The 24787-nt window shown below is 32.0% G+C and overlaps 1 protein-coding gene across 2 annotated transcripts in view; it reads left to right on the forward strand.

Annotated features, from left to right (window-relative positions):
* The window catches only part of LOC138714672 (ankyrin repeat domain-containing protein 50), a 771534-nt gene that overhangs the window by 421259 nt on the left and 325488 nt on the right, over positions 1 to 24787 (forward strand). For both annotated transcript variants that reach the window (XR_011336058.1, XM_069846733.1), the window contains exon 3: positions 2726 to 2785. The gene's annotated coding sequence lies outside the window, so the exon portion shown is untranslated. The remainder of the gene's footprint in view (positions 1 to 2725; positions 2786 to 24787) is intronic.

Below are 24787 nucleotides of genomic sequence, written 5' to 3' on the forward strand. Positions count from 1 at the left end.
GAATTTGAATGACATCATGTGCTTCAGGAGTCACACGACAGCTGAACTGTGGCGCGAGGTGGCAGACCAGTAGTGAGTGATCTCATAGTCACAGTGCACGGCGACTCTCAGCAGAAATTCCCAAGAAAATCGAGCCTCTTTGAGAGGGGTATATTACGACCCTTTCCAATGCCAAGTACAGTTAAGTGAAAATAAGAGAATCCTGCAGTAAACGAGGTTTCGTTATTTCCAAGATGGCCATCTTCTGTGTACTTAATGAGATTGGTAAAGCTCGAATGGAATTAATTTGTATCATCTGTGGGGTGCGGCGACTTGTGACGGGGGTGGATTTGCTTGCTTTTTCCACTCTGGAATAATTAATCCCATCCGAGCTTTGCCAGTTTCATTAGGTACACACAAGATGACTTTCTTTGAAATAACGAAATCACGTTTTTTGCAGGCTTCTTTTATTTTCACTTAACTGTACTTGGCATTGAAAAGGGTTGCAATGTATCCCTCCCAAAAAGGCTCGATTTTCTTGGGCATTGCTACTGTGATACACCGTGCACTCTGATTATGAAATCACTCACTACTGGTCTGTCACCTCGCGCCACAGTTCAGCTGTCGTGTGACTCCTGACGCACATGACGTCATTCAAATTCGTTATCACAGATCGAAAACAACCCTGTACAATCGCAATGTGGAAACAAGGGAGGAACTTCTCGCTCGCAAAATACATGCTTGTGCTCAAGTAAAGGAATGTCCGAATCAGCTCAGATCAGCAACAGTTTCATTTAGAAATCTTCTCACCATTCGTGAGCTGCCACAAGGGACAAAGAGTACTTAACCATATAAATGCTTATAAGTTCAGTGAACCATTAATTTTGTTTTGACAATGAAACTCCTACAAGTACATAGCTGCAAATACATTTTGTGATTGGTGGAAATATACCTAGTCTTAGGCCCGATTGTATAAACCATTTAATCTTAGATCAGAGGTTAAATTGATCCTTGTTTCAGCTGAACTTGGAATTTTGTGTTGTATAAAGTCTAATCTGAGATTAATTTGTCTCAAACTAAAGTCAACTTTGACAGAAGAAATTTCTCCGATTAAGTTAGATGATCCAAGTACAGTTATTTCTTTTCTGTTTGAAATATACGAGTGGCAGATTGTGCAAATAAAATATCCATTATTATTAATATTAATAGATATGATAGGTACATTTATATATATTTCTTTCAATTTCTTGCCTTAATATACAAACATTCTTATATTTTATAAGGCTCTATCGTGTTCAGCAGTATCAAATAACATAACCTATAATTATATTATGTTTATAACAACCATTAATTATTAATGGATATGATAGGTACATTCATAAATGTTCAATTAACTGTATTACTAAACGAAAATTGTCGTTTTATAAAGCTTTATTATGTTTAGCAGTATCAAACACCATAACATGATAACAACTCGGAGAACAGTCAACCTTCTTCTTATTGTCCGCCATTATTTACATTGCACAAAAAACCAGTGTCTCCAACAGAGTGTACGGAAAGTCTCCAAAAAGTAGTTGTAAAGTCGCTAGATTTCTCATTATCAACAAAGAAAGATTAAATTTTGTCACTATGGGGTGCCAAAAAGGTCACTAAATCCCTATTTAAGCAATATAAAAGTTAAAAGAAATTGTTGTTGAAAAAGAGTTAAAATCGCTAGATTGGCAACACTGAACAAACCTGTCCGCGCATCACGTATTTCACCTGTTTAGATGTTGCCAAATCCTTTTCACGTGAACTTAGATTGCATTTGAACCAAGGTAATTTGATCGCAGACAAGCTTTATACAATAGAAGAAGTGTCTGAACTCTGTTCACTTTTCGATCTTCGATCAAAGTTGATCTTTAGTCAGGGAGTTTTATACAATTGGGCCTTAGAGAGGCAAGTGTTACAAAAAAGTAAAGAATGCTAATGAACTTGGTTTCATTCGAATATAGGTGATGCTTCAGGAGAGCAATTGACCCTTTCAATGCAGTTCCAGTCGGAATAATAGATGTAGGTATTCCAAGCCTCTTAAACACATCTTCCATGAAGAGAGTAGCGGTACCTCTTGCTCCAACCAGAAGTCCGATTACTTCAAGTTCTTCTAGCCGGTACATTTGGAGGTAATATGGAATAGTAGGATTGTAGATATTCTTTTTTTCCTTATCCACTTCTGCTGGCTGTTCCTCATTCGTTTCGAAACGCACAGTGGGATCAATTATGAATCCAGATCTTGTAGATTCCTTGAAAGCTATTATATCTATGCGCCGTGTACTGCCAGTGACGGAGAGACCATGTACTTCTTCAAAGGTGTTGTAATCGGCATCTTTAAGGGCAGTGGCTATAATTGTTCGTACTTGGTGGTGTCTAGCGTTAGCTGTCTGCAAGTGCATTGCAGTTGACAGTGGACTTTTTGAACATGCTGTATAAAGAAAAGTACACAATTAAATAGAACATAAGGTAACCATGTTTCAATTTACTATTACCTGCACTATTGACGTTCCTCATTGTTTTCATTAGTTTTCTTCGAAACCGTTAAGAACAGGACATATGTTCATATAAACTTTTTTGTTCAGAATCACCAATATTATCACCCCTTAAACCATGTACCTTTCCTTCTGACTCAACCTGTATTTCGCTAAGATATGAAATGCTATTATGAAAGTTATTTTCATTTGTCTAAACTAGACTTGTATTTTTGTTACAGACATTTCTTTGAACCTGGCATGCTGTTCGGATGGGATAGAAGCTGAAAATACACATACTGGTAAGTAACATCAAACACACAGCTTTTTATTAGTTGCGAGTTGTGGTGTCATGAAGTAATGTCCAAAATTATATTGCGTCTTGCTACGGTGACCACTTCTTTTCCTATTGCTTGTTACCTCCTCAGAAAGACATCGTCAAGTTACATAAATCCAGTATAAGGACCTAGAACGTAACTAGTCTTTATTGAACAGGAGGGGTAGCATTAATAGCAAAAGAACTAGCTACATATAGAATAGACTTCGTGGGAGTACAAGAGGTTAGGTTAGATGGGAATGGCATATCACAAATAGATTACTTGTTGTATTATGGGGAAGGAAACATTAATCACCAATTAGAAACAGGATTCTTTATTCATAAAAGAATGAAATCAGTAGTACAAAAGGTCGAATTTATCTAAAGCGATGGGTTTGGAAGTAAATCCCGAAAAAACAAAGTAAATGATTATATCTCGCGACCAGAATATTATACGAAATGGAAATATAAAACTTGGGAGATTTATCCTTCGAAGAGGTGAAAAACTTCAAATATCTTGGAGCAACAGTAACATTATAAATGATACTCGGGAGGAAATTAAACGCAGAATAAATATGGGAAATGCGTGTTATTATTCGGTTGAGAAGCTTTTGTCATCCAGTCTGCTGTCAAAAAATCTGGAAGTTAGAATTTATGAAACAGTTATATTACCGGTTGTTCTGTATGGTTGTGAAACTTGGACTCTTACTTTGAGAGAGGAACAGAGATTAAGGGTGTTTGAGAATAAGGTTCTTAGGAAAATATTTAGGGCTAAGAGGGATGAAGTTACAGGAGAATGGAGAAAGTTACACAACGCAGAACTGCACGCATTGTATTGTTCACCTGACATAATTAAGAACATTAAATCCAGACGTTTGAGATGGCCAGGACATGTAGCACGTACGGGCGAGTCCAGAAATGCATATAGAGTGTTAGTTGGGAGACCGGAGGGAAAAAGACCTTTAGGGAGGCCGAGACGTAGATGGGAGGATAATATTAAAATGGATTTGAGGGAGGTGGAATATGATGATAGAGACTGGATTAATCTTGAACAGGATGGGGATCGATGGCGGGCTTATGTGAGGGCGGCAATGAACCTTCGTGTTCTTTAAAAGCCGGTAAGTAGGTAAGTATTATTATTATTATTGTTATTATTACAGTTATTATTATTCTTTTTATTATTATTATTCTTTTTATTAATATTATTATTATTATTATTACTCTTTTTATTATTACTATTATTATTGTTATTCTTTTTATTATTATTATTATTCTTTTTATTATTATTATTACTATTGTTATTAATATTATTATTATTATTATTATTAATATTCTTTTTATTATTATTACTATTATTATTATTATTATTATTATTATTATAGTTATTATTCTTTTTATTATTATTATTCTTTTTATTATTATTATTATTATTATTATTATTACTCTTTTTATTATTACTATTATTATTGTTATTCTTTTTATTATTATTATTATTTTTATTATTATTACTATTGTTATTAATATTATTATTATTATTATTATTATTCTTTTTATTATTATTATTCTTTTTATTATTATTACTATTATTATTATTATAGTTATTATTATTCTTTTATTATTATTATTATTATTATTATTATTATTATTCTTTGTATTATTATTATTTGTATTATTATTATTAATATTATTATTATAGTTATTATTATTCTTTTTATTATTGTTATTATTACTATTATTATTGTTATTATTATTCTTTTATTATTATTCTTTGTATTATTATTACTATTATTATTATTATTCTTTTTATTATTATTACTCTTTTTATTATTACTATTATTATTGTTATTCTTTTTATTATTATTATTATTCTTTTTATTATTATTTCTATTGTTATTAATATTATTATTATTCTTTTTATTATTATTATTATTATTATTATTTTTATTATTATTACTATTATTATTATAGTTATTATTATTCTTTTATTATTATTTTTATTATTATTATAGTTATTATTATTATTATTCTTTTTATTATTGTTATTATTATTACTATTATTATTATAGTTATTATTATTCTTTTATTATTATTATTCTTTGTATTATTATTACTATTATTATTCTTATTATTCTTCTTATTATTATTATTATTATTATTATTATTCTTATTATTATTATTATTGTTATTATTATTATTCTTATTATTATTATTGCATGGCTCTAAGTTCTCTAAGTTATCCGCAGTGGCTAATCCGTGGATTCCCGCTGTACAGTATAATGATGAACTGCCATGCCTGGTGATCGATAGCTACACCGCTGCCCGCGGGGCTCTGCGCACACTGCAGCAGCACCCTCAAGACGCGTCACTGACCCCACGTCACTCTCTTGTCTGTTTGTCCTCCATATTAACAATCCACCCTTTCTCTCGCTTCGGCCAGAGAAAACCAGCCTGACAAATTTTACGAGTATTGGCCGTTATATCAGAAACTGGTAGCCTACTATGACTCTTGCTTCTTACAAGTAATTGTGGTTTACAGTAGAACCTCTATTATCCGTGGTAATGAAGGGGGTGGAGTGAACGGTTAATCGAAAGAATCGGATAATCCGTACCATGTAAGGTTTTCATAAATTACAGTTTCGTAATTTCCTCCGTGGTCTTCTGTTTTAACATTCTAGATAACCGATCAGACGTTCACTAATTCAAGTCTGATTTTCAACGACAAAACTCCTTATGACGACTGTCTGTGAAAAGATAGGAATAGTAGGCCTACAGGTCTCATGTTGTAGATTTACATACTTTATACACTTTATAGGCCTATATATTTTTTTCATTAAATCGTGTACAGTTGTAATTCCTATTTCATATTCTGATGCGAGATGAACCACAGTTTCTCTTTTCTCAAACCTCTCAATTACTTGCTCTGTTTTTCGTAGCACAACACGTTTTCTTTTGACACCTGTAGAAAAAATTTTGCATAGAAGTTAGACAGTACTGCCCCTTTAAGAGTAGACCATACTGTATATGTATGTATTTATTCACACTGCAATGGGTATATACCCGGTAGCAGTGGTAACTAATTACACTCAATAATGACAATAATAAACTTATTAATTAAAATACAATTAATGATAATACTAATAATTAATACTAATAATAATAACAACAACAGGGAATATACTAAATTAAATGAAACGATCACTTAAAATAACATTTGAAATATTCTAATTTGTATCTTAAAACTAAGATCGAACTAAAACCCACGAGTATATGTTCATATCTGCACAAGTACCTTTCAACATTACACTCATTTCGCTGTCAACTCACTCACTGCACTGGAACTACGACACATTTCACTGATTCTATCCTGATTTCACTAACACTTCAAAAACATTTCACTGTTCAAATACTATGCACTGCCACTATAAACTATAAAGCTTCACTGACAGGAACACGTTTCACTTACACAGCACACTTCACTGACACGACATACTTCTTCACTGATACAACACACTTCACTGACACAACATAATTCTTCACTGATACAGCACTTCAATAACAACATATCATTTACACCCTTTAAATACTGTGTATAATTACCGTCTATTAGTAAGGTCCTTAAGCCTATTTTTAAATACATTTTTGGTTGTTGGTAAAGCCTTTAGTAAGTCTACAGGTAAAGCATTCCAGTCCCTGATAGTACGATTGAGAAAAGAAAACTTTCCAGTGTCCGTCCTCTGCCTTCTTTCCCTCAATTTATATAAGGGTAAATGTTTGTAAAGAAAACACTCTGTAGAAAAAATTCGTACTAATATAATGTGCATACAGTACTTCATATTTTTTCTACATAAAAAAAGAGAGCGAGAGAGAAAGTCAGTCGGATAATCCATCAATCGGTTAATAGGGTGACGGATAATCGAGGTTCTGCTGTACTTCCGTTTTACCTTTTGCACTAAGTATTGCAAAAGTGATTATAGGCATGCAAATTGGAAAATAACCTGCGCCACAGACCATTTTTCCGTACTGCGCAGGGCGTAATGGTGGGTATCAGTTGTGTTCTAACTCGCTCTTGGATCAAGTAGATTTTACACAGTACCGTATATTGTGTTACAGGTTTAAGCTGAATTTTTTATTTCGCATTAATCTATCCCTTATCAATCTCCACATCTGTTTACTACTTTCAATTGCCTATTTCCTTTGGACGTCTAGATCTTATTTTTTTAAATAACTAATTTCCTTCCAATTGTTAAAAATTTCCTAAGTTCTTAAAATGTATTTTCTTATTCAGTGTTCTGCCCAAGGGCGGATCTTTCACTGCAAACCCAGCTTCCTCCAATCTTTTCTATTTTCTGCCTTCCTCTTTGTCTCCTCATATGATCCATGTATCTTAATGTCATCTATCATCTGATATCTTCGTCTACCCCGAACTCTTCTCTCGTTCACCATTCCTTCCAGTGCAGCCTTCAGTAGGCAGTTTCTCTTCAGCCAGTGACCCAAGCAATTCCCTTTTCTCTTCCTGATCAGTTTCAGCAACATTCTTTCTTCACCCACTATTTTCAACACAACTTAATTTCTTATTCTGTCTGTCCATTTCACACGTTCCATTCTTCTCCATATCCACATTTCAAATGCTTCTATTCGCTTCTCTTCACTTCGTCGTAATGCGCACGTTTCTGTTCTATAGAATGCCACACTTCATACAAAGCACTTCACTAGTCTCTTCCTTAATTCTTTTTCCAGAGGTCGGCAGAGCATGCTCCTTTTTCTATTAAGAGCTTCCTTGGCCATTGCTATTCTCCTTTTGACTTCCTGGCAGCAGCTCATGTTACTGCTTATAGTACACCTCAAGTATTTGAAGCTGTCCACTTGCTCTGCTACCTCATTTACAATTCGTAAGTTTACCTTCTTTATTTTTCTTCCTATGACCATGGTCTTCATCTTATTTACATTTATCTTCATCCCATACTGCTCACAGCTGTCATTTAGCTCCAGTAACATATCCTTTAGTATCATCTCCTCTTCTGCTAACAACGCCATACCACCCGCAAATCTTACGCACTTTATATGATTATGTCTCATGACCAGAAAATTCTACGAAATGGAAATATAAAAGTGGGAGATTTATCCTTCGAAGAGGTGGAAATTAAACACACAATAAATATGGACATGCCTGTTATTATTTGGTTCAGAAGCTTTTATCATCCAGTCTGCTGTCAAAAAATCTGAAAGTTAGAATTTATAAAACAGTTATATTACCGGTTGTTCTTTATGGTTGTGAAACTTGGACTCTCACTTTGAGAGAGGAACAGAGATTAAGGGTGTTTGCGAATAAGGTTCTTAGGATAATATTTGGGGCTAAAAGGGATGAAGTTGCAGGAGAATGGAGAAAGTTACACAACGCAGAACTGCACGCATTGTATTCTTCACCCGACATAATTATTAGGAACATAAAATCCAGACGTTTGAGATGGGCAGGACATGTAGCACGTATGGGCGAATCCAGAAATGCATATAGAGTGTTAGTTGGGAGGCTGGAGGGAAAAATACCTTTGGGGAGGCCGAGACGTAGACGAGAGGATAATATTAAAATGGATTTGAGGGAGATGGGATATGATAGAGACTGGATTAATCTTTCACAGGATAGGCACCGATGGCGGGCTTATGTGCGGGCACCAATGAACCTGCGAGTTCCTCAAAAGCCATTTGTAAGTTGTAATATTTAAATTCTCTTCGTGCTGGAGACCAAACCCCATTTTTGAAGTACAATATTTGCTTTCATAAATAAAACGGCGCAGTTCTTTGTGGCATACTAAATAATATGTTACGATACAAGGTTACGATGAGCTTCATTTATTTATTTTTATTTCATTAGTTTTTTTTTTTTTTTTTTTTTTTTTTTTTTTTTTTTTTTTTTTTTTTTTTTTTTTTTTGCAAAAGGGAGGAAAAGTTTGAAATACGAGCAAAGCGAGTTTTTCAGTTTCCGAGATTTTGTAATGTTCTTCACAAACGTGTATTGTACAACGATTTTTGCACGATCATATTTTTAATATTGAAAATACAGTCTATTTCTTCTTCAAAATTTAGAGCAATATTATTCCAAAGCCTTCTCAAAATTGCACTGTAATAGTAACTAGTAACAATAAATGCCACAGTAATGAGTCTGTTTCAGTATAGTTTTATGTTATGAAGCATTGTTTCCCTAGCAACAAGTTTCTGTGTGGAAATTCTAACTTTCAAGGCCTGACAATAATAGCTGTAAATACAACAAAAACTACGATTGTGCAAAAATAGTTTTAAAACTTCATAGTTCTTGAGCCAATCCAGCTATAGGACTGTTCCTACCATCAAAATCTTCATTTTTAACGTAATTTACGTTAAATTATCAGAAAGCAAATATAGAAAAAAAATATAACACCAATAGAGACATAAAACGACTTACAGAGATGGTCTTAATATGTTTTCCGGCACCTGTACTTGAAAGTAATAATATTTCCGTAGTATAGGTTACTGGTATTATCACCAGGTAGTGTGATAATGACTCTGCTACTTTCAGCCTCTGAACAGGCATATGACATATGCAAGTAACTTAGCAAAGAAGACAGTAACGATGATGAATTTATTTTTATTTTAGACACTTTTTAAAACGTATATAAATTTAATGTTTTGTTCATTAGGCATCTCTAAATATGAGGAAAGTGATTATCTCCTGACTTAGTTGCCTCATGAGTGATGCCTTATTTATGTAATTTATGAGGTTCAAACCTGCCTTCGTACAGTTGACTAAACAACAACAATAACAAGAATAAATCGTGGTGGCGGTGGCGGTGGCGGCGGCGGTAAAAATAAAAATAATACAGGATGTAAACTACATAAATTATCAACTTTATACAAATAGAACAGGAGACTGAGCAAAGATTTTTAATGAAATTTTCTTCTGCTTGTATTGGTTTATCAGACGAAGAAATTATTCTTTTATTTTTTTTTAATAAATAACAATGTTGTTTTGAGAAGCTCATCTCAGGAAGATCATTGTGCTTGAACCAATAGTCAGTTGACTGAGGATGTCATTTACATTTAGATAACGGACATGGACTGTTTGGTGTTGTGCTGTTCCTATGATTTACGGAGAAGGGATGTGTGTCGCGAGGGCATCGTTTAAACTCAATCAGATACACTTTCCGCACACAGAGCTAATAATAATAATAATAATAATAATAATAATAATAATAATAATAATAATAATAATGGTTTTATGTATTTTCCTGGCAGAGTTAAGGCCATCAGGCCTTCTCTTCCACACAACCTGGATCAAATCACATACAAAAAAATACATACCGGTATGCAAATATTAATTTAAAAATAATAATAAAAAACATAATTAAGTAAAAAAGAGAGATTGAATACATATACACAATCAATATTAACTTTAAAATAATAATAATAATAATAATAATAATAATAATAATAATAAATATATATATATATAATTAAAAACAGACTGAATACATAATCACAAACAGGAAAATACATTCTAGTATACAAGTATTAACTTAAAAAAAAAAAGAATTAATACACACACACACACACACACACACACACACACACACACATATATATATATATATATATATAATTTGAACTGGTAATGGAAATTACGGGAAAACGTCTTTACGGATTTTAATAAATGGCTCCTCATTTTGAAGCTTGGAACCCAAAGTTTTTCGGAAAAATAGTAGTTTTCAGTGAAATGTCAATTTTCTTTAAATAATTTTCCTATTTTCCAAAATCCATCTGTCGTTAGTTTTGAGAACTAGCTAATTGCATTCAGGAGAAGTAAAGCGAGCATCAAGTCGGCTGTGTTGCATTTCAGAATAAAACAAAACACACACTACAGTAAACAATATTACACGAAGGCCGGGATCTGCAAGAATGCTGACATATTTAGAGCTCAAATTAAATTTGTTATTAAAAACTGAACTTACTAAAAATAATTTACAGGTTCGATTCTGTGATGTGTAATTTTCTGGGTACAGCTGTGTATTGGATATTAGAAACTACAAAACTTGAGGTGGTTTGATGACATTATTACTATTAGAAATGAAATATTATTGTAGTTAATGCCGTGATGTGACTATTTTTCATAAATTATACATATTAATGCTATATTGATGATATGAAAGTGAAACGTTTTGGGGTTATATAAGTAGATGCAGAGAATAACTTAAATTAGATTTTGATTTCTATATTTTACTGAGTGGCGGATATATAGTATATATAGCATACGTTACTGAAAGCTATAAAACTTACGTAAGATAATAATATTATTATAAATAAAATATTTTTATAGTTATTAATCAAGTGGGGTTGGGTCTTTTTCATATATTTAATGGCGGTGTGGTGTAGATATTTATATGCGTGGTTCTGTGATTCTCTTCAGTATTGGCTCGAGAGAGAGTATCTTTCATTATTATGGAAACAAATAACTTTCAGAATGTCTGGTATTCTTCATTGAAAATAAATCTGAAAATTGTTTATTTGAACTTCTAATGAACTTAGTTTGCAGCATTTGCTGCACAAGCCACTAGTATGAATATAATCTCACAACTAAAGGAATAATACAATTAGTATGATCAGCACAGCACGTGTTACATTGAGACAATGACAATTACCTAGATATTAGTGTGAATGGAAAATATAAAGTAATGACTGTGTAAAATAATAGTTATAATAATAATAATAATAATAATAATAAATAAAAATTAAACCTAAAAAAACTAATTCTGTGCATTTAAAATATTTCTAAACAACCTAATTTTAAAAAACTGAGGACTAAGACTACCCTTGATTTCCAGCGGCAGCGAATTCCATGAGCGGGCCATGGCTATTGAGAAAGAACTTGAGTACAGAGATGTCTGATGACGTGGTATTGATAGCAACAGATTGTGCTCTGAACGTGTATTTCGATTATGATGTGAAGCTAGGAGAGGCAAGGTAGTTGGGTGTGGAATCGTGTATAATTCGATATAGCAGACAAAGAGAATGTACTAATCGTCGATCTTGCAAGCGGAGCCAGGAGAGTCGTAGAAAATATTCCGATATATGATCATGTCGGCGGATATTGAAAATAAATCGGACGCAGACATTATGTACACGTTGAAGTTTTTGAGAAAGTTCAGCACTTAGGTCACTCTATAAAACATCACAATAGTCAAAGTGAGGCATTACAAGGGTCTGTACTAGAATTTGTTTTAGTTTAGTAGGGAGGAAATTTTTCAGGCGTTTCAAAGAATGCATGATAGAGAAAACTTTTCTATAGATATATCTGATTTGCGTATCCCAGTTCATATTAGAGTCGAAATAGATGCCGAGGTTTTTTACAGTAGGATAACAGATGGATATGATTGGTAGCGATAAGCTTGTCCCCCTTAAGTTCACACTTGTCCCGAATTAGTATTCTGTCATCAGAAGTTTGAATAAAACTTTACTTGCTAGTATTAATTTCATGTATTGCCTTGTGCACCCCTGATTCTGAGCACTTTGCTCAGCCCTGGTTCTGTTCGCAGATGCTCTTACAGTTTGTACTGTATTAGGAAATGAAGCCGTCTGTTAACTTTCCACTGTCAAATATGTATCTTAATTAACGGAGAAATTAAAACTCCCGCGTTCAAGAACACCTTTGACCTTTCTGTTGTTTTCCCTTTCTTCGCATTTATTTAGCATCGCGCTGGATTCTCAGACAAGAACAAAAAGCTTTTATGCTACTATTGTGCTCTACTTCTCGTTACAGTCCCCATTGTGGCTAGAAACTACTTCACTATCTTCATCCTTCACGAGTGTTACACCGCGAGGCGTCAAATGTTTCCGAGATCTTCCTAGTCCTTTGTTATCCTCTTTTTATTGTTCAAATTGCTTACGGTGAACCATGTTCATTGATTCCTTTCTCGTATATGCTGTAGTTTTTCAAAATCCCTTTAGCAACCTTAAAGTAAACAAATCTAAAATACCGTCAAGCCTATAAGTCTCTCAGAATATTAGTCTTTACGTAAAAAAAATGACTTATTGCAAGTTTATATATATATTTTTTATTTAAATTCAAATATACAGAATAAAGAAATATAATTACAAAACAAACAAAGAGAAATACAAATAAAATAATACAAGCAATATAAAAAGAAGATACAGTAGTATTAACAAAATTTGAGACGGAATGAGCAGCGCTCGTGCTCGGTCGCAGTTCAGATATAATATTAAATAAAAAATAATAATAATAATAATAATAATAAAAATAAGTAAAATAAAATAGGAACTAAAATATAAATACAGCGGCAATGGAATTATATAATATAATATTAACACTAGAGAAGAATAATATCGCACGTGAAAAGTAGGACTAATATATATTTCAAAATTATAGAATACAAATATAATATAGGTTGATTAATTCATACACATAGGCTACAAATTTATTTAATCAAATTGAAGATATTAACACGTTTCTAATTTTCTTGTTATATGTTAGTGGGTTACATGTTAGAAGTTCTGGGTGTAATTTAGTTAAAGCATTGTACAACCGAGGGCCCAAATTTATGCTATGCTTTAGACCAGCAGATGTGAGACATTTAGGTTCTACTAATGTTGAATTAATATTTCGTCTTGTGTCATAATTGTGTGTCTGTAATACAAACTTATTACGATTTTTATGATAAAATTTTAACAGCGTATACTTATAAATTTGTTCAATATTAAATACATTAAATTCAGAATAAATTAATTTAGTTGGATAATCGAAACGTTTCTTCAAACAAATTTTAATTATTCGTTTTTGTAGTAAATTTAACGGACTAAGATTAATTTTTGTACTTCCACCCCAAACAATTATACCATATTGAATGATAGACTGAATAATGGCCAAATAAACATTTCGTAGAACTCTAATACGTAAGTAGCATCGAAGATTAACGAATTTATAAATTGTTTTACGAAGCCTCTTACAAAGATAAGTAATGTGATGAGGCCATTTTAAATTCTGATCAATAATGATACCCAGATATTTGACATACGTGGCTTCTTTCAAAGGTGGACATTTACAACTTTTGGGATCTAAACAATTTTCACTGTGTATTATTAGTCTATATTTATCGCTAAATTTTAAATTTTGAACACTGGCAGCTGTTAACGAAAAAGGAACTAAAGTTGATTTAGATATATTTAAAGAAAGGAAGTTGGAATTAAGCCATTTTTTAACAATGTTAGCACCTATATTAGCATTTATATATGCTTCCTGCCAAGAAAAACCACTGAAAATAACTACTGTATCATCCGCATATGAATATATGGATCCATTAATTTTTTCTAAATTTATATTTAGCAGATCATTAACATATATTAGAAATAAAATAGGTCCCAAAATTGTTCCTTGCGGTACACCTATATCAATATATTTGTATTCACTAAATTGATCTTCAATTTTGGTCATTTGCCTTATATATGTACATATTGATTCGATGCTGAAACTGATCAGAAAGAGGAAAAGGAATCATATTATCGTTGGGTTTTACTTTGTTTATAGTTTGATTTTTCTATTATTTTATTTGTATTTCTGGCGGCGTGGAAGAGAAGGCCTAATGGCCTTAACTACACCAGAATAAATAAATAAAAACAAATAAATAAATAATTAAAAAATTTGAACGTCAGGCATATGATGACATGTTTTCTTTTCGGTGCCTGATTTACAACTCTTTTAAATTAAGTTAACGCTGGCAGGCATTTCGCTAAGGAGTTCATCAATTCATATAAGTGACGTTAAGTAAAGAATAAATCTTAGCTTAGTAAAGGCAATTCGTTTTGGTTGTCTATAGTTAGGTTTCCGAGATTTCCGAAAATGTAATAAGCAGTTTAATTAAAAACAGAAGCAGAAAGGAAAACCCGGGCAACGCCGGGTGCTTTTAGCTAGTATCAAATAAACAGAATAATAAAACCCTTAGTTAAATTTAAGGTAAAATATTCTTGCATAGTACAAAACGGATAACATACTAACCAGTTCCTGACTTTCTAATGGTCTGAAGTCCTTCAACTCTAAAGTAAATCTGTTAAATAAATTTAACTATTTCGTTTATATGACGTCATTCCATTTTCAACCAATGAAGTGTAATAAAATTTTGAATTCCAACCAATCACAATCATACATCGCAATAATTTTTGCAGCTCGATTTATCACTAACATTTTATCGCATGGTCGTTCTATTGTTTAAGTCAGTGTCGCCAACTGTTTCCCCGTAAATCGATGAGCGTGAATCCATTGTACTAAATAAAATGCGAAATCCTAATTCTATAGTCGCGACGCTGTTATTCCCGGCGTGACTCCTCCTCTTTGCTTACGTCTTAGGAAGTGAAGGCTTTATAAAGTTTAGGTAGGTAGTATCGTTCGCCATTTTTGTTCTTTCGTTGCCGAGCTACCATACGAGGAATCTACTGTATTTGCCACACCGTTAAACATTATCATGTCGTAGCTCCTATGATAATAAATCAAACGCACTGTAATTCAGCAAATAATTGAGCTGCAAATAATGTCTTCTGCGAACGCCAACGAAAGAGCCAAAATGGCGGGCGATTATATTAAGTATTTATCGAGCCTTAAGAAATGAATAACGTCCTCATCAGCGAATCACAAGACGCACACGTTTAAATGTAGCCGACCTGCAACGCGATTGGCTGCCGGAAATTAGAGCGACGGGACTATACATATACATTTTTAGCTCCTAATTCCATGTCTACTGTATTTAATGAAAATGACACTTCTTTACAACAATTATTCATTTAATTAATGTATTGATCAAGTTATTTGTAATTATATTATAAAATGTTTAAATTAAATTATGTTTTCAGCAGATAATGAAAATATATTTGTTATAATAAGAGGAGAAGAGCGTATTATATGTAATTAACATTGTTAAATCTCTATTTTGGTTTTCTCAATTGGCATTACTGAATAATATCCAATTTCTTTATTGCAGTAATCGATATTCATATATTTCAACTTCACAATGTCGGAATAAACCAAGTATTCATAAATATACAATTATTAACATTTTGTGAGCGGATTTTAGGGATATATTATTTAAATTTTTATTTTATTCACGAAATTGTCATAATAAATGTCACTCGAGATCTGAAATTTCACAGGCTATTACACTTTTACTACGTCATACTACTTTTGACCAATAAAATGGTTCGAAAGGACGTCTTTCAACCAATCATGGATGCTTATCGCACAATTTTATCGTTTCCCTTGCATTTGTTTAATTTTATTTCTTTCCTAGCATTTGTTTTTATCACTATCCTAGCATTTGTTTCTTTGTTTGCCAACATTTCAAACTGCAAATTCTTTACGGTACTATAAAACATGCTTTGCGATCGTCATATCTTTTCAGCATAGACAGTCAACTGAAAATGGCGGCTCCGTTGAAACGTTTTGGTGAAGCTAACATTAGTGAAATAGAACTTCAGTAAGTCAACTAATGTTTTATTGTATTAGAGTAGGCCTACTTTATTTCTTCTAATCTTTATATAATTTCTTCTAATCGTGTAATAATCAATTAAAAGCCACTCGAGTTTTGATTTTCTCTAGATAAATCAAAACCTCTAGTGAAATTATTGTTGACTATTACACTTTACTACGTCACACTACTTTTGACCAATAAAACGGTACGAAAGGACGTCTTTCAACCAATCATGGCTGCTTATCGCACAATTTTATCGCGTCCCTAGCATTTGTTTAATTTTATCGCGTCCCTAGCATTTGTTTATTTTTATCACTACCCTAGCATTTGTTTCTTTGTTTGCCAACATTTCAAACTGCACTGATCTCGACATCAGGCAACAGAAAATTACAAACCACTCCAGTCGATGCACAGCACTTTCAAATATGACTCGCATTGGCATTCAAGAACAAGAATTAATAAAGATCACTGGTCATAGCTATGCATCTTCCCTGAAACCCTATTTACAAATAAATGAAGAGCACCATTCGGAAATCCTGAATAAGTTTCGGGATACACCATGTACATCAACGAGTTCACTTCTTTTACGCACACGTTCAATATAACATCAACTAAACCACCATCCACTAAAACATTCAAATTTGAAAATTGTACTTTCAATAATTGTTTCTTTTAAAATTATTCATGTTTATTTTTTATTTCATCATCGTTAATTAAAACGTTTCTTGTTTATTTCATCATCCCTAATTAAAACTTTTCTAACACTTGTTTATATTATTTAGGTTATGTTTGTTATAGCTTCTGCTATATGATATTATGGATAGTCACGTATCAGAGATTGTTTAATACTAAGATTTATTGAAAATTATCTGTCAAGTGACGTTGTTTACTGGGATCCGGATGATTGAAATGGAATGCAAATGTTTTAATAAAAATGAAACTGAATCAACAAAGCCTTCTTGACTAGTAACCGTCCACAGAGTTCAATGAAGATTCCATAGTTGGCACAACTGATAACAAGAAAACAGCTAATCATAACACACTACTGCCATCTAGCGTAATGTTGAGATGGTGCAGTAATACATTTGAAGACAGTTGTATTTTCGTAAGTCAATTAATATTTTATTGTATTGGAGTACTTTGTTACTTCTAATCTTTATATACTTTCATCTAATCGTGTAATAGTCAATTAAATCCCACTCGAGTTTTGATTTTCTCTAGATAAATCAAAGCTTCTAGTTGAGATTACTGTTGATAAATCCCCTGGCTTCGTGACCTTTTATGACATTACTATAGATTAGTTTACTGTGATTTAGCTGATTAGAATGGTTTGATTTCGGTGAATATTTCGTAAAAAAAAAAACAAGCAATTCCGTGCATATTTCGCACCCTACAGAAACTTAAAAAAAAAAATAAATAAAATAATAATTTTTTTAAATATCATTGAGTCAATCCCTCTGAAAGTAACAGAAAATTGTTTGCGACGTTAATTAAACTCATAATTCAATACCACTCGACTGTGAGGGGATGACGACACTGGCTTCGTCTTGCGTTCTGCGTTGATGGAGTTGGTACGAAAATCCGGAATGTAATGTTCCTCACCTGTGACAGGTTCTCAAACCAAAAGTATTTCTCACACTTTCATTGCATACTTTTGGAGAATGCGATAAATCTGGGACACCTACGTTGTTTGCTGACTTTATCCTGTCTTCGTTTTGATTTTAGTACGTATTTCAGCAGTTTATTTTAACTAGCTAGCTGGTGAGTACAAATTACATTTATAAAACAAAAATATTTCTAGCCACTACCGTAAGAGCCAGGCTCGTGTACGGTGTGGTCTTAGTCAATAATATAACATAACATTTACAAGGACTGTTTACTAAATACAGTAAGTAACTTAATTCAAACCAATAAATACAACACAAAAGCAAGAATAAAGAAGAGAGAGAAAAAGAGAAATATACAAATTCAATATAAATTGACAATCCGACAGAAGCCAGTGATATTCAATAAAAACATGAATATAGTCGACAGAAATAAAAGGTAAAAAAAATACATTTGTTAATATTATACATCATGGATAATTTTATAAATTTCTTTTATGCTCGACCATGCCGAAATGTTCTAATTATACATCTGGTAGCAGTCCTTTAATGCATGTCATTAAAGTACAGGTCTTCAGCCAAAGATAACTCAACTTACATGTGCTCAGCCAATGACAAGTCAGCTTTGTACCGTTATAAAACCGCAAGTATCGATTATTCTCGGATATGCAATCGAAAGAGAATTAGCGAAAAGTCACGGAGGCTGGAAATCCAATACTGTCGCAGAAGGTTATGTTCTGTTACTATAATAATTAGCGTTAATTGTAAATAATATTCAAATAAATTCAATTTGTCATCTCGTTTTTCAATGTCGAATTCAATAATCAAGGTTATAATATTATAATATTATCAAGTTTAATGGGACTACGTCAAGGTCAATGACATTATTGTTCCTCGGAAAAAATCAATACTTTCGCGTCTGCGCACATCTCACAATTTACGACCTAGAACAAGGTCACTTCCGATCTTGTCAGTTACAAATAAAATGTATACATCGGAATACCGGTAATTTCAAGTTAGAAATATGGTCGAGCATAAAAAGTCGTATGAAACTCGTCTATAATGGTAATTAAGAAGCTCGTATGAAAATTATGAAACTCGCTTGCGCTCGTTTCATAAATATCCATACTCAATTCTTAATTACTATCATTATAGGCTCGTTGCATAATGTACTATTTTAAAAGCTTCAATTTTAAAATATTTCAAATTTGGAAAATGGTTTGTAATTTTATTATAAAGCCTTGGGCCGAAACTAGCACCATGTTTCAGAGCTGCACTTGTATGACATTTAGGCTCAATTAATGGGAAAGTAGACTTTTGTCTTCGAGTACGATATTCATGTCGATTATATTTATGTTTTATTTGATTTCTGTGGTAGTAAGTTAGTAAACTACATTTATAAATTTCTTCAATAGGCAATACATTAAAATCTGTATAAATTAAATTTGTTGGGTAATCCAAACTTCATGTTTTCACTTTCATTTTACTATCGAATTGTACCTATAGATTATGGTTTGCACGCCGTTTACTTACTTAATCCTTCTTTCCATTTGATTCTAATGATGACGTATAATCTTCGTATAACTGCTATGAAATTATTTAGAATGTCTTTATTCATAGAATTCACATATCAGTACATTAGTTGACTTCTTGAAGATACGTACAATATGTTTGCGTCAAAGATAAAATAGAGGTGCCGCCCAGAAATGGAATTGAAGAAATAATTAGAATGGAAAGATGATATCGGAGTGCAAGCGACGCGGTGACGTCATACTGCGTCCGGTCGGTACAGCGTACTAGAAAATCATTGACTTTCCCACAGCTCCGATACAGTGCTTAGCGTAATACGTCGCAGTGACGTCATCGTTAAAAACGATTGGTCATACATTACTATGAGTACGTGCTGATCTTGCAGGCGGACTGACCTGAGAGAGAGCTTTGAAAGGGCTCTGTGCGTCAGAGGGAAAATGTTTCCGCTTCACAGCAGAGGTGTGTAGGTTGAAACCAATAGGCCATGGATGTCCTCATAGAAATGTGAGAAGTGTCCCTCGTAACCGAAACTATCAAGACGATTATACTAAACGTATAATAATAATAATAATAATAATAATAATAATAATAATAATAATAATAATAATATTCATAATAATAACAAAAACAACAATAAGAAGAAGAATAACAATAACAGCAGGTCTAATAATAATAATAATAATAATAATAATAATAATTTATTTATTAATTTATTATTTATTTAGAATATTAACGTGCAAAAACAACAGCACAAGGCCAATTACAGTTTTGCACGATACAAAACAGAACAAAACAACAAATGATGATGAGAATGAATGATAGAAAATGGCAATGAGATGAAATACAAACAATATAATGGTCTACATAATCAATGATCAAATAATAATTATAAAATTAGTACAATGAGATAATTGAAATAATGGAATAGTCTACATTAATCAATTGACCAAATGCAAGAAATGAAATGGACAAATAATTATTAAATAAGATCAGTGAGTTAAAAACTTAAAGATATACAACACATTAAATGGATCCAAGTTGTATCCATGCAAATTAGCATATTTAATGCATCTGCAGACCGGAGAGAGAGATTTAGGATTCTTATTATAAAACAATTTATGAAATCTTAAACCATTAGCAGGAATACGAAGACTGATATTGCTTATGAAAGATTCACAATCAATATCACCCTTAATGACTTTGCAAAAAAATAAATAATCAAGATCCTGACGTCTGGTGAACAAACAACCGCAATTGAAATAATTGCATTTAATCTCATAGTTGTAATCGGAATTTGGTAAAAATCTATAAGAACACAAGGAAATAAATTTTCTTTGAATATTCTCCAATTTAGCCGAGTCAGTGGAAGTAATAATAATAATAATAATAATAATAATAATAATAATAACAATAATAAGAATAACAGTAATAATAACAATAACAATAACGATAATAACAAGAATAGCAATTATAATAATAATAGCAATAACAACAATAATAATAGCAATAACAATAATAATAATAATAATAATAACAATAATAAGAATAACAGTAATAATAACAATAACAATAATGATAACAATAACAATAATAATAGCAATAACAACAACAATAATAATAGCAATAATAATAATAGCAGTAACAATAATAAGAGTAACAATAATGATAATATCAGGAGTAACAACAACAATAATAATAGCAATAACAAAAATAATAATAATAATAATAATAATAATAATAATAATAATAATAGCAGTAATGATAGCAATAACAATAATGATAATAACAAGAATAGCAATTATAGAAATAGTTGCAATAACAACAATAATAACAATAATAATAATAACAGTAACAATAACAATAGTAAGAATAACATTAATAATAATAACAATGATAATAAGTACAATAACAATTATAACAATAATAATAGCTATAACAACAATAATAATAATAGCAATAAAGATAATTATAATAGCAATAACTAACAATTATAACAATAATAATAGCAATAACAAATAAGAATAATAAAAATAACAATAACAGAAACAACATTAAGGAGAATAAAAATAACAATAATAGCCATAACAATAGGAATAATAATAAATAATAATAATAGTAATAATAATAGCATTAATAATAATAATTGCAATAATAAAATAACAGTAATAAAAATAATGATAATAATAATAGCGATAACAAAAAAATAATATTAACAACAATAGGAATAACATTAATAATAATATTGACAATAATTGCATACTAAGAATGATGATAATAATAATAATAATAATAATAATAACAACAATAACTGGGCACCGTACCCCATTATCTCCAGCCTAGTTGTCTCATGAGTGATGCCTTATTGGTGTTACTTATGAAGTTCAAACCTGTCTTTGGACAGTTGAGTAAACAATAATAATAATAGTAATAATAATAATAATAATAATAATAATAATAGCAACAATAATAATTGCAATAATAAAATAACAGTAATAATAATGATAATAATAATAGCGATAACAAACAAATAATATTAACAACAATAGCAATAACATTAATAATAATATTGACAATAATTGTAACTAAGAATGATAATAATAATAACAATAACAATAACTGGGCACCGTACCCCATTATCTCCAGGCCTAGTTGTCTCATGAGTGATGCCTTATTGGTGTTACTTATGAGGTTCAAACCTGTCTTCGGACAGTTGAGTAAACAATAATAATAATAATAATAATAATAATAATAATAATAATGGTATACAATTGGGAACTACTGTTATGCATGCTTGAAGTTACTCTGCATTAGGAAAAGAAACTGATACTCACTGTCGATATAAAGAATAATGGTTTCAAGGAAAGCACTCTACAGGCACCATTCGCACGTTGTGAATGAACGAAATGCCGATACACCAGTATCCAACAAATCGCTCTCGCAAGCAGATATAATGTTACCCAGACTTGGAATTCAGAGTGGCAATACACACAAAGCACGTCAAGTTTATAATGGATGATAGCAACTTCCCTAATGACTCTTCTATGCAAGGCGAAGAGGCCTCAGAACAATTTAGCATATTGCATCTGGAAGCTACACTCGTAAGCGCTGATGAAAATTCCATCAGAGTGGCCAGGACAGTGCATAGCTGTGGACCTACTGTCCGAGAAGAAACATTTTTGGAACATAAAACCGCTGTTGTGAATAGGTACAGATCTACTTGTAACATTTTCTTTAAAATACCAGTAAGATAGTTAGGAAATAAGCTAGAACTTAAATTTATAAATAAGGAAATTAAATGCATTGTGCAATAGAATACACATACATGAGATTGTCAAGCACGCTGTACAATAGGCATATCCTTCAATAAGGGTGTTTTTCATTTCATTTATTATATTCCATAGATCGTACATGAGCAATGAAGCTTTAAGATGTGGAACAAGTCAAAAATTTTACAATATTACAATTACAATTTTTACAATTTTTATAGTTTTACAATTTTGTAATTTTCTACAATTTTTTAACAATATTTTGGGGAGCTATAGTGAGATGATGTGATGCCCGAGGATTCGCCAAAAGATTACCCGGCGTTTGCCTTAAGGTTGGGGAAAACCTCGGTAAAACTCCAACCAGGTAATCAGACCAAAGGGGATGAAATGAAGTGATGCCGAGGACTCGCCATAGACCATCCGGCTTCAGTCCCACGGCTGGGGAAAACCTCGGAAGAAACTATTCAATGAGACCAAATGGGGGATCCAACCCAAGCCCGAGCGCAGCTCCGGATCAGCAGAACAGCGAGTCTGCCGATGAGCTACATCGATGGCTCTACTAAAAATATAGACATAGCCAGTCAGATTAATTAAATTTACACACCCAAACGATTCTTCATCAGTTCATCTATAACATATAATACAAAACAAGTAAGTTAATTCAATTTAAGGCATAAACAATTCAATCAGTTGTAATATACAGAAATTTATAATGCATATCTGCAAATTACTTCAAATTACAAACACAAAATTCATCAATAGAGCTATACAGATTATATTCAATTTAAAGCATATAAAATTCATCAACCAAAACTACAGTAACATATACAATACAAAGTAAACAGATTAATTCAGTTTACAAGCATACTTTCATTAAGCTATACAAATTTGTACATAATCATAAACAATTCATCAGTTGAGCTATACAGACTACTATACCATTTACAGCATATGCAATTCATCAGTAGAGCTATACAGACTACTATACCATTTACAGCATATGCAATTCATCAGTAGAGCTATACAGACTACTATTCATTTTAAAAGCATATGCAATTCATCAGTAGAGCTACACAGGCTACTATACCATTTACAGCATATGCAATTCATCAGTAGAGCTATACAGACTACTATACCATTTACAGCATATGCAATTCATCAGTAGAGCTATACAGACTACTATACCATTTACAGCATATACAATTCATCAGTAGAGCTATACAGACTACTATACCATTTACAGCATATACAATTCATCAGTAGAGCTACACAGGCTACTATACCATTTACAGCATATGCAATTCATCAGTAGAGCTATACAGACTACTATGCATTTTAAAAGCATATACAATTCATCAGCCAAACTATACAAACATATACAACACATAGTAAACAAATCAATATAATTTACAAACATATTAACCACACTGCAAAATAGTCACTTCCCTTGGACAGAAAACTATGAAAGAATGTATGTATGGGGTAAGTTGTGTAGTAATAGATACTAGATCAGAACAAAATCCGTCCAATAATAGAAGTAAAAATGAAATGATGTCCCTGTATAAGGCATACCAAAAGCTGAACGAACCAAACCTAACCTGTCACTGATCCTAAACCTTAAGAAAACTCGCGGCCTGTAACATTCACACAAAGCAGGCCACTTCTTAGATAGCCACTCGTATGTTCACTTTGAAATTTCAGTGTCTTATGTGGGGTCATGTTGTAAAATATGTCAGTTTCATCTGCGCTGAATATATCAAAAGAGACAGTATTTTCTCTCTGTCCTTCCAAATTATTGTAGGAATCGTTGAGTGTGATACACCCAATTCCTTCCCGATGCTGACGTTTCTAATCGCCATATTATGACTTTTCATTAACCATGTAAGTGTGCAGCCTAAAATTTACAGATATGAAATTTTTAGCAAAAAATAAATAAAAACCGGTTTGTGCGACTATCCGCTATAACGACCGTAAACTGGCGGTTCCTTCGCAGTCGTTACAACCGGTTTCGACTGTATATATATTTCGTTTCCTTTCTATGTGAGTCGTATAAAAGTAAAAGTGGGTTCGCAGGGAATGGATCACTCTTTAT

The sequence above is a fragment of the Periplaneta americana genome, chromosome 15 (assembly GCF_040183065.1).
Source record: "Periplaneta americana isolate PAMFEO1 chromosome 15, P.americana_PAMFEO1_priV1, whole genome shotgun sequence".
Taxonomy (NCBI): domain Eukaryota; kingdom Metazoa; phylum Arthropoda; class Insecta; order Blattodea; family Blattidae; genus Periplaneta; species Periplaneta americana.